At 43.7% G+C, this 17241-nt stretch overlaps 1 pseudogene; it reads right to left on the bottom strand.

Moving 5' to 3' along the window:
* LOC115140259 (disco-interacting protein 2 homolog B-A-like) overlaps positions 1-17241 on the bottom strand; it is a 79983-nt pseudogene that overhangs the window by 33377 nt on the left and 29365 nt on the right.

Here is a 17241-nt window from a genome sequence, read left to right as displayed (position 1 = left end):
TTCTGTTACCTATTGCCAGTCAAAATAACATGTGACAGGGTGGAAGAAGACCAGAAGAAAAGAAAGCAACATGGTTTGGTTAATGATATGGTCCAGTCGGAAAGCAAAAGTTATTCAGGAAAAAATACTTATTACTTCAAAAAAGTTCATTTCAATGGAAATGCAAAATTGTATGAATCGACGAGGACACACGCTCACAATCTCACACATAGACACACTTCCGTACTCCTACGTGACCCATCTCTCTCACACACACACACACACACACACCTTAATAGAGATGCTATTCTTACCGTCGGCTGTCTCCATCATGCCGGAGTGACTCTGTCCGCGGCTCATCCCCCGGACCACGGGAGGGTTGTTGGGCCGGTCCACCTGAGAGAAGTCCCTGGCCTGGGGGGCCGCTGTTGTCACATCTGGGGGGGGCACTGTTCTCTGAAGGGCCTGGGAGGAAGGCAGGGTGATTTTATCTGGGGTTACAGGTAATGACGTTCTAGTGTTGTGATCATGAGGACATATCTTACCGATACGTGCGTGAGCCAGCATGTCAGCTATGACTGGATGCTGTAGTTGTGGTTGGTACTGCGGCTGGTACTGCGGCTGGTACTGGGGCTGGTACTGGGGCTGGTACTGGGGCTGGTACTGGGGCTTGTACTGGGGCTTGTACTGGGGCTGGGCTTGGGGATGGGATGGTTGAGGCTGGGGCTTGCCCTCTCCATGGGACAGGGTGGAGGAGGCAGAGGAGGAGGTGGACGAGCCTTGGACAGAGTGGTTGATCCAGGAGTCAGGGCTCTGCAGACTCGGGGGCTCCAGCAGAGAGGGAGTGTCCAGAGCCTCCAAATCGGCTCCCGCTGACGACTGCCTCAGCAGAGCACTCTCATTCTCTGAACCTGACGACGAGTCTGAGATAGGAGAAAGCGTAAGAGAGAGAATTAGAAAGAGAGCGTGTGACATTAGGATTAAACTCTACAGTACTAACAATAAAGCTTACGTAGGCTGTTCCTGAGGAAATAGAAGCAGTCAGGCTGATTTGAGGGGGTCAGTCCTACGCTACCTGGTGGGGTGCAGTTCATGACGGGCGACTGGACGTAGGTGGAGCGGCGTTTGGTGGGCATGGGCAGTGCCATCTTCTCCTCCTTATGTTTGGCCAACGCAGCCTGCACCGTCTCTGTGTGGATATCTGAGGCAACAAGAGAGAGAGAGAAGGAGAGAGAGAGGGGAAGAAGGCAAGAGGAAGAAATTACCCTTTAGAATTTGGATGCTCGGATAGGGATGGAGAGGAAGAACTTGAACATGAGAACACCCACGGATAAACTTGAGTTTTTTCTTCTGAAATCTAAGTGAAACTACCAATGACGGAGACCATTCAATAATCGCTATTCCATAGATATTGATGCATAAAGACAATCAGTGTTCTGTCAAAAGCTGAAGTGATGTTTGACTTTTAACCATCAGAGGAGAAGAGAGGCCAGTTCGGTCCTGCTGTAACAGGAAACCACTGTTTGTGTGCTGGAGAGAGGGTCTATTACGATCCTCACCCATCCCTTACCTTTAGAAAGTATTCACAGCACACCCCTTGATGTTTTGGAATACTTATCTAATCAAGATATATTCATGTTTTATTTTCCATCTATTTTTTATAAATGTTCACATTTTTCTTTCACTTTGTCATTACAGAGTATTTTGTGTACATCATTGACAAAAAATGACAATTAAAATAATTTTTAATCGCACTTTGTAACAACAAATCATGGAAAAAGTCAGGGGTGTGAATACTTTCTTAAGGCACTGTACATTCATACATGCACGCACCCACCACACACACAGGTACGCAGTCATGTACGCAAGCATGCACCCAACACACACACACACACACACACACACACACACACACACACACACACACACACACACACTTCTTCATGAGAGATACAATCAGAATACATAGCTACATGGAAGAGAATCTACATAAACCGTCATCAAAAACAACACATTAACCAACACGATAGAATGTCACATGATAACATTGGATTCTTCTAAAAATAGACTGCTATTCTGTTTCCATTCTTCCCATATGCTGCATGTCCAATCATTCATCACCATAGAAACATGAGAGAATGACCATCACATATGTTTGAGAGGCCGAGAGGTGTCTCTGTGGATATAGGTGAGGTTGCCGCACGGCAACCTAGAAATGAATAGCAGAGACTACACGCATACACACTAGAAGCACCTCAGCCTAGCAACACACACACACTGGCTGCTCCCTTCCACACACCCATGTAAATGCATATAGGCTACATACACGTGCACACAAGACAAGCCCTTCTGGATCTAAACATCAATAATATTGCCGACAGCTAATTCTACATCCTCTTGCCCACACCCTCGCAGTCTTCCTTTCTCTGTACCTCTCCTCCCCCACCATGAGACTGAGGTGTCAGCAGGTTCATCATAAGGTCATAAGGAGGATGAAACCATCCAGACTTGCCTTCTCCCTGACCCCTCCTCTCTATCCCTCCTCTCTACCCCTCCTCTCTATCCCTCCTCTCTATCCCTCCTCTCTACCCCTCCTCTCTATCCCTCCTCTCTATCCCTCCTCTCTATCCCTCCTCTCTATCCCTCCTCTCTATCCCTCCTCTCTATCCCCTCTCAGTCCCGCTCCATTTCTATGTGATATTCCTCTGTTATCCAGTCATAAAAATGTGTTTTTCCTCAATACTCTTCAAACTCCTTCTCCATTATCCCTGCATCCTATTTGTTTCCACCTGACTACCAGCTACCACTCCCTTTCCCTCTTTCCCAATCCTTCTTCGCTTTGCCCCAAATCCAGTCGGACTTCCAGCAAGATCCCCAGAGATCCCTTCAGATATCAAATGGAACTTGAAGAAAACGTTCTTGCAGTCCTCTCTATCTGGTCAGCCGTCCTATAGGATCCAATAGATCACACACAATGGTAGTCCTTCAGCCCCTCTGGCACATCAGACTGGCATTGATTTAGTGTGTGTGTGTGTCTCACGTGAGAGGCGAGACCAGTCTGATGCAGAGGCTGTCCAGACACGGAAGGGAGGAGAGGGAAGTGGAAGGAGAGAGAAACAGTAGAGCATGAAGCTGCCTAGAGGGAGGATACATTTACACTGTGTGCACCTCTAGTAACAGAAGGAGAGAGAAAAACAGTGAGAGAGAGACAGAGGGAGAGAGCGAAAGAGAGAGAGAGAGAAAGTGAGAGAAGGATAGAGAGAGAGAGAGAGAGAGAGAGAGAGAGAGAGAGAGAGAGCACAAGAGAGAAATCAGTTATTTTGTGTCTTTTCAACCATCTAAAGATCCATTCTAACAATCCTTCCCTGCAATCTTTAGAATCTACAATAGAATTCTATGGTTCTGAGTTCATCCATCCTGTTTAGTATTCCCCCTGCTCTCTCCACAGCCCAGCACATTGCCAAGCCGTGACATCCCTCCACACTCACAATGTGAGGGATCTGGACTCCTGGGCTCCCCTGTAGAGGGGCTGCTGAACACTGTAAGAAGTATAGGGACTTTTCTTTCTCCACAACCCAACAGGACACACACACACACACACACACACATGACCTCAGACAGTATTCACACTCTAACACACACGCTCAAAGCAGTGCTGCCCTTTTATTGGTATTTGAGACAATAATGGGATTACAAGATTCTGCTTCAAAACTATATTACTGGTTATATTGATCGAAATTAAAGAAAATACTGAGAGAATAGATAAAAGCTAACATGAATGAAAAACTCAACATTATTGACTATGACTGGATTTCCTTAGGTGACTTTAAGTGTCGATTTAAAACGTAAACTTATGTAAGGATAGAAGTTGTTGCTCACCTGATCGGTAGCGGTCATCCCTGGTCCCTCCGCTGCGGTGCGGTCGTCGGGAGCGGCGATCACGGTAGCGAGAAGAGGAGCTGGGGGGAGGAGCCTGTGTGTGAGCGCTGACATGGGTGGAGCCAGAGGCGTTGCTAGGACCAGGAGCATGTGCGTCATAGGCAGGGGGGGGAGGTTCTACTGGGGAGCACAACAAAAATTAAGTAGATGATTATGAGATCACAAGACAGTAAACAAAGTACATAGTATATAGAAGGTAATGTACCACAGAGTACATGTATAGAGATGTCCTTTCCATAGATGCAGACAGAAAGGGCTCAGATCTCTCCATGCTTTCAGTTCTTCCCTTGACCCTTGACCTGACTAGGGCTGTGGCTGTCATGAAAATTTGTCAGCTGGTGATTGTCAAGCAAATAACTGTCGGTCTCACGGTAATTGACCGTTAATTAACATAAACACATTTAGCATCTCTGGGCTTCGACACACAGCCTACAAACCACTGATGCAGACCTTGAAACATTTCCATTTTGAAAAGTCTAATAAATCCATGTTCTATAACCTACACCATCACAATTCATCCATTATTTACTTTAGACTGATCTAAAGAAACATGATATGAAGAAAATGTAGTCTATTTCAGAAGAACTATTTCAGAAGAACAGAATAGCATACTTTGAGATGTCCTTATGTTAGGCCCTGATGTGGCTATGCCATATGGCTGTGGGATACACTGGTTCTTTTAGCAGACAAGATTTGCTTAGAATTCCGTGGCATTATTTTATATTATTTTATAGTATGAAGAATACAATTGAACATATCTGAATGAAACAGAAAGGATATTTTCTCCAAAACTATTTGAGGGAGTGCGTACATGCAGCTATTCTGTGTTGAGCGGTTAACAAATAAGGTCCTGTATGTTTAATTTAGAGTTATTCATGCAACTTTAGTTGTGATTTAGGGTCGGAAACTTTCCGGTAAATTTCCATGGGAAGTTAAACTTGAAACTTTTTTGTGGGATACACATAAGGCAATTCTAGCTCTTGTGGCATATTTTGGTTCAACTATCCCCAATTCAATGCATGCGCAGTGCATTCTTCCATCACATGTGCAGTGCACTCTTCCATCACATGTTCAGCTGATTCTCAAGATCTTGCACACTAATGAGATGCTATTGAGCCCACACTACTACACTGTCTGAGCCAAGGACTACATGATTTCTGGTAAGTTTTGATTACAATACTGGGTGGGGTGAATATATTTTATATGACATACATGATTTCTTGTTAACTAGTAAATAGTAGCCTACAGCAAAGTGTGTTTTTATCCTTTCTAACTTAACAATTTCTGCTAGTTAGATGTTGCTACCATGTGGGTTTTAGCTTGCTTGAGCCTGCTAACTGAGGAGTGTTAATTCACCCGTTTCCATACGTTTAATTTTAAAACAATTATCTCACAAAGGAGTTGTTTAATCTAACTGCTTAACTATTTATCTGTACATGGAATTGTATTTTTTTTTTTTATTAATTATTTTCCTAATCTTTACAGGAAAATACCATGGGCAGTATCTGATGTGTGGAGACATTTCACTGCAGCTAATGTAGAAGGAAAAGCTGTGTACATTTGCAAATACTGTGCCAAATCATATGTGAAGAATGCAACAAAGATGCAGAATCATCTGGCCAAGTGCATAAAGTTCCCTCAGCGCTCACAACCTCTGAGAAAAGTCCCTCTACTTCTATTCGAGGTGAAAATTATGAATCAGACACCTTATCGATAGCAACAGCTAATGGTCCTTCTGGAATCAGAAGTTTGTTTGACTCAATGGAGGAAAGTAGTCAGGGAAATGCTGATGAATGTCTTGCTTGAGCTGTGTACGCAACTGGTTCACCTCTGATGCTCACAGGCAATGTGTATTGAAAGAGATTTCTGAATGTTCTTCGCTCAGCATACACTCCTCCAACCAGACATGCTGTATCTACTCATTTGCCGGATGTAGAATTCAACAGAGTTCAAGTGAAAGAAGCAAATCATAGAGAAAGCAGGCTGTATTGCAATCATCTATGATGGGTGGTTGAATGTTCGTGGGCAAGGAATAATTAACAACATCATCTCCACCCCACAACCAGTATTCTACAAGAGCCCAGACACAAGGGACAACAGACACACCGGTCTCTACATTGCAGATGAGCTGAAGGCAGTCATCAATGACCTTGAACCACAGAAGATATTTGCACTGGTGACAGACAATGCTGCGAACATGAAGGCTGCTTGGTCTAAAGTGGAGGAGCCCTACCCTCACATCATGCCCATTGGCTGTGCTGCTCATGCATTGAATCATGGTACTGAAAACAATGGATACACTCTACAAGAGAGCCAAGGAAATGGTTAGGTATATGAAGGGTCATCAAGTTATAGCAGCAATCTACCTCACCAAGCAAAGTGAGAAGAATAAAAGCACCACATTGAAGCTGCCAGCAACACCCGTTGGGAGGGTGTTGTCATCATGTTTGACAGTCTCCTGGAGGGGAAGGAGTCTCTCCAAGAAATGTCCATATCACAGTCTACCGATATGGACAGTCCCATCAAGAGGATCCTCCTGGAATGTATTTTGGGAGAGAGTGGTAAGCAGCCTGAAACTCCTGAAACCTATAGCAGTAGCCATTGCACGGATTGAGGAAGACAATGCCATCCTGTCTGATGTTCAGAATCTGCTTGCAGATGTAAGAGAAGAAATCTGTACTGCCCTACCCACTCCACTGTTGATTTTTTAAAAATACATTAAAAGCGTGAAGACTTCAGCCTGAAGCCCATACAAGCCGCAGCGTACATATTGGTCCCCAAGTATGCTGGCAAGAGCATCCTGTCTGGTGCAGAGATGAACAACGCCTATGGTCCCATCACTACCTTGTCTCGCCACATTGGCCTGGATGAGGGAAAGGTTCTTGGCAGTCTGGCGAAGTACACTTCCAAGCAAGGGCTTTGGGATGGAGATGCAATATGGCAGTCGTGACAACATATCTCATCAGCCACCTGGTGGAAGGGACTTTGTGGATCTGAGGCGCTTTCCCCTGTTGCCTCCATCATCCTCCAAATCCCAACAACATCAGCCGCCTCAGAGCGCAACTGGTCCTTGTTTGGGAACACACACACCAAAGCACGCAACAGGCTGACCAATAAAAGAGTTGAAAAATTTGTGGCCATCCGGGCAAATTTGAGGCTTTTTGAGCCTGACAATGAGCCATCCTCAACAAGGATGGAAAGTGACAATGAAGATGAGGCCTCAGAGTCTGATGTTCAAGAGGTGAAAATTGAGGAGGTCCAGGGAGAAGACATGGAAACCTGTGAGGAAGACAACTAAAGCTTTAGTTTCAAGACTATCATTTTACAGATGTATGTTGAAAAGGTTTTTGGGAGATGTGATGGATCACACCGTCATTTCCGGTCACAACATGCAGACTTGTTTACGTGTTGCTGTGCGTTTTGTTGCCAACCTTACTTTGCTACCTGATACTTTACGTTTTTATCTTTTTAATTACTGTTTATATTTTTAGTTTTTCCTTCACTCAACTTTTTTTCCTTCAACTTTTTACTCCGGACGCTTTATCTGGACATGGTTCGTCAGGACCTCCAACAGCCGAAGCTAAGTAGTAACATTAACTTGATGGTTTCTGATTGCAGTCGCTGTACTCATAATATACAGGAGAACAATCACCTTAAGCCGAGGATAGCTGTGCTACAGGCCCAGCTTCAGACGCAATCGTTAGGCAAGGGTCATTTTAGTGTAGGAAAGGATGAAACAGGATGGATGCGTCTGTGCCACCAGTAAGTACAGATAGTACTATAAATCCCCTCGCACAGTTCCCGCAGCCTGACAACTTTCTCATGGCTTCTGGAGGGAAATGCTGTAAGAATGCTCAACCGGTGTCACTCATTCAGCCGACAGAAACTTTCAACCGGTTTTCCCCATTAAGCAGCGAGTCGGAGTCTGAGGCCGAGCCTTTTCTTGTCTCTACTCCTCCCGTTACGGGGTCTGAGATGCCGAAGCCTCCAACCATTAGCTCTGACAAATTGAAAACCCTAGTCATTGGCGACTCCATTACCCGCAGTATTAGACTTAAAAAGAATCATCCAGCGATCATACACTGTTTACCCGGGGGCAGGGCTACCGACGTTAAGGCTAATCTGAAGATGGTGCTGGCTATAGCTAAAACTGGCGAGTGTAGAGAGTATAGAGATATTGTTATCCACGTCGGCACCAACGATGTTAGGATGAAACAGTCAGAAGTCACCAAGTGCAACATAGCTTCAGTGTGTAAATCAGCTAGAAAGATGTGTTGGCATCGAATAATTGTCTCTGGCCCCCTCCCAGTTAGGGGGAGTGATGAGCTCAACAGCAGAGTCTCACAACTCAATCGCTGGTTGAAAACTGTTTTCTGCCCCTCCTAAAAGATAGAATTTGTAGATAATTGGACCTCTTTCTGGGACTCACCCACCCCAAGCCTGGCCTGCTGAGGAGTGACAGACTCCATCCTAGCTGGAGGGGTGCTCTCATCTTATCTACCAACATAGACAGGGCTCTAACTCCTCTAGCTCCACAATGAAATTGGGTGCAGGCCAGGCAGCAGGCTGTTAGCCAGCCTGCCAGCTGACTGTGCTAGTGGAGTCTGCCACTAGCACAGTCAGTGTAGTCAGCTCAGCTATCCCCATTGAGACCGTGTCTGCGCCTCGACCTAGGTTGGGCAAAACTAAACATGGCGGTGTTCGCCTTAGCAATCTCACTAGGATAAAGACCTCCTCCATTTCTGTCATTATTGAAAGAGATCGTGAAACCTCACATCTCAAAATAGGGCTACTTAATGTTAGAACCCTCACTTCAAAAGCAGTTATAGTCAATGAACTAATCACTGATCATAATCTTGATGTAATTGGCCTGACTGAAACATGGCTTAAGCCTGAGGAATTTACTGTGTTAAATGAGGCCTCACCTCCTGGTTACACTAGAGACCATATCCCCCGTGCATCCCGCAAAGGTGGAGGTGTTGCTAACATTTACGATAGCAAATTTCAATTTACAAAAGAAAAAATGAAATTTTCGTATTTTGAGCTTCCAGTCATAAAATCTATGCAGCCTACTCAATCACTTTTTATAGCTACTGTTTACCGGCCTCCTGGGCCATATACAGTGTTCCTCACTGAGTTCCCTAAATTCCTATCGGACCTTGTAGTCATAGCAGATAATATTCACATTTTTGGTGATTTTAATATTCACATGGAAAAGTCCACAGACCCAATCCAAAAGGCTGTCAGAGCCATCATCGATTCAGTAGGTTTTGTCCAACATGTCTCTGGACCTACTCACTGTCACAGTCATACTCTGGACCTAGTTTTGTCCCATGGAATACATGTTGTGGATCTTAATGTTTTTCCTCATAAACCTGGACTATCGGACCAACATTTTATTACGTTTGCAATCGCAACAAATAATCTGCTCAGACCCCAACCAAGGAGCATCAAAAGTCGTGCTATAGCTTCTCAGACAACACAAAGATTCCTTGATGCCCTTCCAGACTCCCTCTGCCTACCCAAGGACGTCAGAGGACAAAAATCAGAAATAAATAAATAAATAAATAACCCTAACCACCTAACTGAGGAACTCAATTTAACCTTGCACAATACCCTAGATGCAGTTGCACCCCTAAAAACATTTGTCATAAGAAACTAGCTCCCTGGTATACAGAAAATACCCGAGCTCTGAGGCAAGCTTCCAGAAAATTGGAACGGAAATGGCGCCAAACTGCAAGTCTTCCGACTAGCTTGGAAAGACAGTACCGTGCAGTATCGAAGAGCCCTCACTGCTGCTCGATCATCCAATTTTTCCAACTTAATTGAGGTACATAAGAATAATCCTAAATTTATTTTTTTAAATGTCGCAAAGCTAACTAAAAAGCAGCATTCCCCAAGTGAGGATGGCTTTCACTTCAACAGTAATACATTCATGAACTTCTTTGAGGAAAAGATCATGATCATTAGAATGCAAATTACGGACTCCTCTTTAAATCTGCGTATTCCTCCAAAGCTCAGTTGTCCTGAGTCTGCACAACTCTGCCAGGACCTAGGATCAAGAGAGACACTCAAGTGTTTTAGTACGATATCTATTGACACAATGATGAAAATAATCATGGCCTCTAAACCTTCAAGCTGCATACTGGACCCTATTCCAACTAAACTACTGAAAGAGCTGCTTCCTGTGCTTGGCCCTCCTATGTTGAACATAATAAACGGCTCTCTCTCCACCGGATGTGTACCAAACTCACTAAAAGTGGCAGTAATAAAGCCTCTCTTGAAAAAGCCAAGCCTTGACCCAGAAAATATAAAAACTAATCGGCATGTATCGAATCTTCCATTCCTCTCAAAAAATTTGGAAAAAGCTGTTGCACAGCAAATCACTGCCTTCCTGAAGACAAACAATGTATATACGAAATGCTTCAGTCTGGTTTTAGACCCCATCATAGCACTGAGACTGCACTTGTGAAGGTGGTAAATGACTTTTTAATGGCGGCGTCAGACCGAGGCTCTGCATCTGTCCTCATGCTCCTAGACCTTAGTGCTGCTTTTGATACCATCGATCACCACATTCTTTTGGAGAGATTGGAAACCCAAATTGGTCTACACGGACAAGTTCTGGCCTGGTTTAGATCTTATCTGTCGGAAAGATATCAGTTTGTCTCTGTAAATGGTTTGTCCTCTGACAAATCAACTGTACATTTTGGTGTTCCTCAAGGTTCCGTTTTAGGACCACTATTGTTTTCATTATATATTTTACCTCTTGGGGATGTCATTCGAAAACATAATGTTAACTTTCACTACTATGCGGATGACACACAGCTGTTCATTTCGATGAAACATGGTGAAGCCCCAAAATCGCCCTCGCTAGAAGCCTGTGTTTCAGACAGAAGGAAGTGGATGGCTGCAAACTTTTGACTTTTAAACCCGGACAAAACAGAGATGCTGGTTTTAGGTCCCAAGAAACAAAGATATCTTCTGTTGAATCTGATAATTAATCTTGATGGTTGTACAGTCACCTCAAATAAAACTGTAAAGGACCTTGGCGTTACTCTGGACCCTAATCTCTCTTTTGACGAACATATCAAGACGGTTTCCAGGACAGCTTTTTTCCATCTAGGTAACATTTCAAAAATCAGAAACTTTCTGTCCAAAAATTATGCAGAAAAATGTATCCATGCTTTTGTTTCTTCTAGGTTAGACTACTGCAATGCTTTACTTTCCGGCTACCCGGATAAAGCACTAAGTAAACTTCAGTTAGTGCTAAATTCGACTGCTAGAATCCTGACTAGAAACAAAAAATGTGATCATATTACTCCAGTGCTAGCCTCCGTACACTGGCTTCCTGTTAAGGCAAGGGCTGATTTCAAGGTTTTGCTGCTGAACTTCAAAGCATTACATGGGTTTGCTCCTACCTATCTTTCTGATTTGGTCCTGCCGTACATACCTACACGCACGCTACGGTCACAAGACGCAGGCCTCCTAATTGTCCCTAGCAAACAGCTGGAGGCAGGGCTTTCTCCTATAGAGCTACATTTTTATGGAATCGTCTGCCTACCCATGTGAGAGACGCAGACTCGGTCTCAACCTTTAAGTCTTTACTGAAGACTCATCTCTTCAGTGGGTCATATGATTGAGTGTAGTCTGGCCCAGGAGTGTGAAGGTGAACGGAAAGGCTCTGGAGCAACGAACCGCCCTTGCTGTCTCTGCCTGGCCGGTTCCCCCCTCTCCACCGGGATTCTCTGCCTCTAACCCTATTATAAGGGCTGAGTCACTGGCTTACTGGTGCTCTTTCATGCCGTCCCTAGGAGGGGTCCATCACTTGAGTGGGTTGAGTCACTGACGTGATCTTCCGGTCTGGGTTGGCGCCCCCCCTTGGGTTGTGCCGTGGCGGAGGTCTTTGTGGGCTATACTCGGCCTTGTCTCAGCATGGTAAGTTGGTGGTTGAAGATATCCCTCTAGTGGTGTGGGGGCTGTGCTTTGGCAAAGTGGGTGGGGTTATATCCTTCCTGTTTGGCCCTGTCCGGGGGTATCATCGGATGGGGCCACAGTGTCTCCTGACCCCTCCTGTCTCAGCCTCCAGTATTTATGCTGCAGTAGTTTATGTCGGGGGGTTAGGGTCAGTTTGTTATATCTGGAGTACTTCTCCTGTCTTATCCGGTGTCCTGTGTGAATTTAAGTATGCTCTCTCTAATTCTCTCTTTCTCTCTTTCTTTCTTTCTTTCTTTCTCTCGGAGGACCTGAGCCCTAGGACCATGCCTCAGGACTACCTGGCATGATGACTCCTTGCTGTCCCCAGTCCACCTGGCCGTGCTGCTGCTCCAGTTTCAACTATTCTGCCTGCAGCTATGGAACCCTGACCTGTTCACCGGACGTGCTACCTGTCCCAGACTTGCTGTTTTCAACTCTCTAGAGACAGCAGGAGCGGTAGAGATACTCTTAATGATCGGCTATGAAAAGCCAACTGACATTTACTGCTGACTTTCTGCTGACCCTCGACAACCACTGTGATTATTATTATTTGATCATGCTGGTCATTTATGAACATTTGAACATCTTGGCCATGTTCTGTTATAATCTCCACCCGGCACAGCCAGAAGAGGACTGGCCACCCCTCATAGCCTGATTCCTCTCTAGGTTTCTTCCTAGGTTTTGGCCTTTCTAGGGAGTTTTTCCTAGCCACCGTGCTTCTACACCTGCATTGCTTGCTGTTTGGGGGTTTAGGCTGGGTTTCTGTACAGCACTTTGAGATATCAGCTGATGTAAGAAGGGCTATATACATTTGATTTGATTTTGATTTAATTGGGGATCATTCAATATTCCCTTTCTTTTGTTGTTCCATGAAATCATCCCATGTGAAGAGTCAACTTATTGAATTAAAGTTCAATTCGTAACTAAATTGTTTTGTTTTTATTTCTATTGGAAGGATTTAATCATTTGCAATTATGTCTACTTATGATATGGTAAAAAGTGTATGTTTCTGTCTCCATATGATATGGTAAACATATCCAATGCAAAAGACATCTACATTTAAATGGTATTAATATTAATTCCCATACATTCCCGTTAATTCCCATATGTTCCAGTTAATTCCCATGGAAAGTTTCCACCTCTGAATTATCCCCAAAATGTGCAACCCTAGTGATACAAACGTTGGGCTATATGTTTTGATTTTTAATACATTCTAAGGCTGCATGATGCGACTCTAATGATGATTGGAAAAAAGTTGCATGAAAGGCATGAGCTCTGCTTTGTTTTTTTGCACATGCTGCACACACTTCATCAGTCTCTCATTCACAGTTTGAACGGGAACTTCAAATCAAATGTTATTGGTCACATACACATATTTAGCAATGTTATTGCGGGTGAGATGTTATGTGACTAAGTCAGTTAGTGATGCTATGTTATGCTATTGCACACTCTCAAAAATAAATCATCCTATAATCTGATACAATCTTACAAAATGTCATTAGGTTCTATATGTGCTTTTACAACATACAGTATTTTCATAAAATGTATAAAGATCTTTACAAAAGGGTTCCATCTAACCATAACAGATTATTATTAGATATTTATTTTCCTTTATTTAACTAGGCAAGTCAGTTAAGAACAAATTCTTATTTACAATGACGGCCTACCCCGGCCAAACCCGGACGAAGCTTGGCCAATTGTGTGCCGCCCTATGGGTCTCCCAATCACAGCCGGATGTGATACAGCCTGGATTCGAACCAGGGACTGTAGTGACACCTCTTTCACTGACCGCTGAGCCACTCAGGAGCCCTATGTCATCAAGACATTGTAAACAAGGGAGCAGCTTTAGTAATTTCCGAGAATAGCTGATATTTGCATACAATCATTAGTGGGCTAAAGAGGGAAGTGGTGCCTGGCTGTCAGGAGAGGATAATGGTGTTTCTCTGAACTGGAGGAAAGTCTGGAAAACTGTAGTGACTGGGGGTACCACTAAGAGGGAGCAGTGAGCACCAAACAGCTATGATTATGAACATCATGATGATTTTTGTAAATGAACTAAAACCAAACAAAAAGAGAAGTTGGATATGGTAGGTATGTTCTCATAGGCCGAAGGGGCACATGGATCAAATTCTAAAAGTAGGAAAAGAGAAAAGAGGGGAGATGTTGTATCCAGGATAAGAGGATAAGTCAATGTTTCTTACCTGGTGTTTGCATGAAGAAGGGAAGCAGAAGTTTAGTCCTTTTCTTCTCATATCCCTTCTGAGTGATATCACCTGAGAAAGAAGAGAGTAATGTTTACTATTGTGTTCAAACAATCACAACATGCAACACACACAATACTAGTTCCACAGACAGTACACATACATACAGTTCCTTCAGAAAGAATTCACACTCCTTGACTTATTCCACATTTTGTGGTGTTACAAAGTGTAATTAGAATGAATGGCATTGGAAAACCTCCCTGGTATTTGTTGTTGAATTTGTGCTTGAAATTCACTACTCGACTGAGGAACCTTACAGATAATTGTGTGTGAGGTAGAGATGAGGTAGTCGTTAACAAATCATGTTAAACACCATTTTAAAAATTATATTTCACCTTTATTTAACCAGGTAGGCTAGTTGAGAACAAGTTCTCAATTGCAACTGCGACCTGGCCAAGATAAAGCAAAGCAGTTCGACACATACAACAACACAGAGTTACACATGGAATAAACAAAACATACAGTCAATAGTACAGTAGAAAATGTCTATATACAGCATGTGTAAGTGAGGTAGGATAAGAGAGGTAAGGCAATAAATAGGCCATGGTGGCACAGTAATTACAATATAGCAATTAAACACTGGAATGGTAAGAGGCAGGTAAGAGTCTCCAGCTTCAGAGATTTTTGCAGTTCGTTCCAGTCATTTGCAGCAGAGAACTGGAAGAATTGGCTTTCGGGATGACCAGTGAGATATACCTGCAGGAGCGCATGCTACAGGTGGGTGCTGCTATGGTGACCAGTGAGATATACCTGCTGGAGCGCGTGCTACGGGTGGGTGCTGCTATGGTGACCAGTGAGATATACCTGCAGGAGCGCGTGCTACGGGTGGGTGCTGCTATGGTGACCAGTGAGATATACCTGCAGGAGCGCGTGCTACGGGTGGGTGCTGCTATGGTGACCAGTGAGATATACCTGCTGGAGCACGTGCTACGGGTGGGTGCTGCTATGGTGACCAGTGAGCTGAGATAAGGCAGGGCTTTACCTAGCAGAGATTTGTAGATGACCTGGAGCCAGTGGGTTTGGCGACGAGTATGAAGCGAGGGCCAGCCAACGAGATCATACAGGTCGCAGTGGTGGGTAGTGTATGGGGCTTTGGTGACAAAACAGATGGCACTGCATCCAATTTGTTGAGTAGAGTGTTGGAGGCTATTTTGTAAATGACATCGCCGAAGTCGAGGATCGGTAGGAAGGTCAGTTTTATGAGGGTATGTTTGGCAGCATGAGTGTAGGATGCTTTGCTGCGAAATAGGAAGCCGATTCTAGATTTAATTTTGGATTGGAGATGTTTAATGTGAGTCTGGAAGGAGAGAGTTTACAGTCTAACCAGACACCTAGTTATTTGTAGTTGTCAACATATTCTAAGTCAGAACCGTCCAGAGTAGTGATGCTGGACGAGTGGGCAGGTGCGAGCAGTGACCGGTTGAAGAACATGCATTTAGTTTTGCTTGCATTTAAGAGCAGTTAGAGGCCACGGAAGGAGAGTTGTATGGCATTGAAGCTCATCTGGAGGTTAGTTAACACAGTGTCCAAAGAGGGGCCAGAAGTATACAGAATGGTGTCGTCTGCGTAGAGGTGAATCAGAGAATCACCAGCAGAAAGAACATCATTGATGTTTACAGAGAAGAGAGTCGACCTGAGAATTGAACCCTGTGGCACCCCCATAGACTGCCAGAGGTCCGGACAACAGGCCCTCCGATTTGACACACTGTAGGGGTCCAGATTACTGCACACAGTGAGTCCATACAACGTATTATCTGACTTGTTAAGCACATTTTTACTCCTGAACTTATTTAGGCTTGGCATAACAAAGGGGTTGAAGACATTTCAGATGTTCATTTTTTATTAATATTCAAAACATAATTCCACTTTGACATTATGGGTTATTGTGTGTCGATCAGTGACACAAAATACAAACTTAATCCATTTTAAATTCTGGCTGTAACACAAGAAAATGTGGAAAAATTCAAGGGGTCTGAATACCTCCTGAAGACACTGTAGGTTACTATGTGCACCAAACCTACAGTGGACAAATAGACTCATTTGAACAAAAATGACACAATTGTAACCACTTCTTTCCAAACAACAGTGTGTTCTTTATTTAAAATGGCTACACTGGAGAAACTGTGTGTCGGCTATGTGTTCATACTGTAGCACACACACACACGAATGTCCAACTTTGATGAAGAAATACTAGAATATTTCAACCAATCACTTTTAGGATTAGTGGTTTTCTTTTCCTGTCTGAATTCTTCACATCTCAAAATCTGTTTGGGAAAAATATCTACAATATTTATACTTTAAGGCACTTTGTTGGCAGTTCTTTACCCACTTTTTTCCCCCGACTCTCATTATCTGTGGATTACATGAAAATAATTCCAATTCAGATTTTATTATGTAAGAACATTTGTTAACCATATTTTCAAATAGCACCTGACAAATCGGGCAAACCCATAAACCCTGGAAGTAATGGTAAAGGCAAACCCATAAACCCTGGAAGTAATGGTAAAGGCAAACTCATAAACCCTGGAAGTAATGGTAAAGGCAAACCCATAAACCCTGGAAGTAATGGTAAAGGCAAACCCATAAACCCTGGAAGTAATGGTAAAGGCAAACCCATAAACCCTGGAAGTAATGGTAAAGGCAAACCCATAAACCCTGGAAGTAATGGTAAAGGCAAACCCATAAACCCTGGAAGTAATGGTAAAGGCAAACCCATAAACCCTGGAAGTAATGGTAAAGGCAAACCCATAAACCCTGGAAGTAATGGTAAAGGCAAACCCATAAACCCTGGAAGTAATGGTAAAGGCAAATGGGGTAAGAAACCTAATTGAACTGCCTGTAGTTGGATTCCCAATTCCCACATTTAGCGACTTTAGCAACCCTGGAAATGACCCTCTATGCTCAACAAGGTGTGGTGTATTACCCATCTGTTCAAACACAGGCCTTGTATAAGTCACTTCCATTTGAGAGAGAGGGGGGACAGAGATTAAGCAAATGAAATGAGGAATGAAAAGGGGGAAAGGGAAGAACAACAGAGATGACCAGAAAATAGTGATAGATTAAAGTAGCTAGCTACTAGTGTTTAGCG

The sequence above is a fragment of the Oncorhynchus nerka genome, linkage group LG2, assembly GCF_034236695.1.
Source record: "Oncorhynchus nerka isolate Pitt River linkage group LG2, Oner_Uvic_2.0, whole genome shotgun sequence".
Taxonomy (NCBI): domain Eukaryota; kingdom Metazoa; phylum Chordata; class Actinopteri; order Salmoniformes; family Salmonidae; genus Oncorhynchus; species Oncorhynchus nerka.
Note: the sequence above shows the minus strand (reverse complement) of the source record. Positions and strands in the feature narration are given on the sequence as shown.